We start from the raw sequence: 2,168 nt of genomic DNA, 5'->3' as shown, positions 1-2,168 counted from the left end.
ACTACGTCAAGAAGGGAGATTTAAGAGTAGGATGGACTGAGCAGAGTAAACGAGCATAGGTAGGACAGATTGTGTAGATTGGAAACGACAAATATCAGAAATCATTAAGGAGGGGAGGGAAGTTAAAAAGCTATTATTTAACGCTCGCCGTCGTGCACGTCCCCGCACGCACCCACAAAACACAGCCAAACGCTGAGGCATTCAAGTGGCTAAGCCAAATGGGATTTTTTTTTTTTTTTTGGTCCTCATTTGTAATCATGCGGCACTATCTCTATAGATTGATCTCAACTTCCTGTGATTCATACCATATCCTGCGAGAGTGATACGGGATCAGCGGTAGCCAGCAGGCAAGCTGAGCGAGTTATCTCCACACTCTGTCTAATGATCGATCATCACACCAGATGGGCTTAAGAGCCTGTAACACTTCACTTGTTTATCGGCGCTGCAAACCTGAGGGCCTCTCTGCAGATGTGACCTGCAAAGTAAGCATTTGTTGTTTTGCAAACATACAGATGTGGCACCTAAAAGAGAAGAAAAGACCTCAAGAGACATGCTTCAAAAGCTAAAGGGTAAGCTTTTATCATCAGTGTAGTGGAACCAGACATGTGGATAGAAGCGGTGCTCTTCTTTCTTTTTTTATTTTTTTAATTTTATTTTCTGTCTCCCTTTATGAGTGGCAGTTTTACTGTAGTGGACACTCTGGACATCCTCATTAGACTCTTTAGCAGGCTTATCGCTCCATGACAAATGGAGATTACTTTGCAGACGGCTGGCCAAGGAAGATACGCTGTTGTACCTCCCAGCTTTACTTCACGTCGGTAGCAAAACGTGCCTATCACAGTCGGACTCTCTCTAAATCCCCCCCCCTCACCACACACACACAAAGACAAAACAAACTGCAGTTGTGAAGACAGCAACTATAAGTGTATGTAATGCATTGATTCCACAACCACAAAACCTACTGACATACTGTATATCAACAGCTAATCTTCAACCAAATGGGTGACCTAAAATTTTGCCTAGATCAGGTTTTTATCAGTTACAACAGTGATTCTCACTCTAGGGGGCGCCAAAGAGCACATGGGRGGCACAAAACCTTGTCTGCTCAGAGGTTTTGAAAATTAATGTTCGACACCCACAGTTTGCTTTCTGATTCTGATACTGGGAAAACTCGGGCTGGTATTGGCGAAACTGATACTTTGTGCAACTACACCTAATGTGGTAAATGTAAAACTGTTTGAAATCACTACTTCCTCACAGTCATACAAAATATGTAAAAAATATGTAAAAAATTATGTTTTAAATAATTAATTTTTGTTTAATTATCAAGGAATACTATAAAAATGAAAACTTGCATCACATTACATTACATGAGCCTGTTGACATGAAACTGAACATGTAGACTGACTGACTGTGGCGGAAGAAAAAGTAGTTCCCTCCAACCACATATGATTTCAATAGTTTWGTTATATTCCACTGAGTTCCTGTTAATGATATGCWTTACCTGAAATGACTAAATTATCTAAATATCAATATTACATTTCTGTGATGGACTTGCGACCTGTCCAGGGTGTACCCCGCCCCTCGCACTGTGACTGCTGGATATGGGCACCAGTGACCCACGCAACCCTGAAAAGGAAGAAGCATGTACAGAAAATGGATGGATGGATGGATGGATGGATGGATGGATGGATGGATGGATGGATGGATGGATGGATGGATGGATGGATGGAATATTACATTTTAGTACTGATTCTAAAGCATTAAGTTTTGGTACTGGTGGTATCGATATTTCACTATCAATCCACACATCACTAGCAAAAATATCAATTTAAATTGTGTAACTCAACGATGTTACTGTAGTTATTTTTGTTGCCTTTCCAAATAAAAGTTTGTAACTATACATTTTATTATTTTAATATTTGGATAAAAAAGATAAAAGTGTCTTTGGGAGAGTAATGAGGGACTGTGGGACCTCAGCTTGAGGAGAATAGGTAAGGAACTGCTGAGTTACAGGTAAGGCAAGTCAAGATGCTATGTTGAGATGTTGAAACAAACACACAACAACAATGCAGTAAAACCCAACCAAACATCAACAGTTTGTTCATTTACAAATTAAAATCCTCTTTCTGTCCTTCCGGATATTTTCTCTCTTCTGGAATATATAT

Source organism: Austrofundulus limnaeus, unplaced genomic scaffold (genome assembly GCF_001266775.1).
Source record: "Austrofundulus limnaeus strain Quisiro unplaced genomic scaffold, Austrofundulus_limnaeus-1.0 Scaffold1696, whole genome shotgun sequence".
Lineage (NCBI taxonomy): Eukaryota > Metazoa > Chordata > Actinopteri > Cyprinodontiformes > Rivulidae > Austrofundulus > Austrofundulus limnaeus.
The sequence above is the reverse complement of the archived record's forward strand: the minus strand, read 5'-3'. Positions refer to the sequence as shown.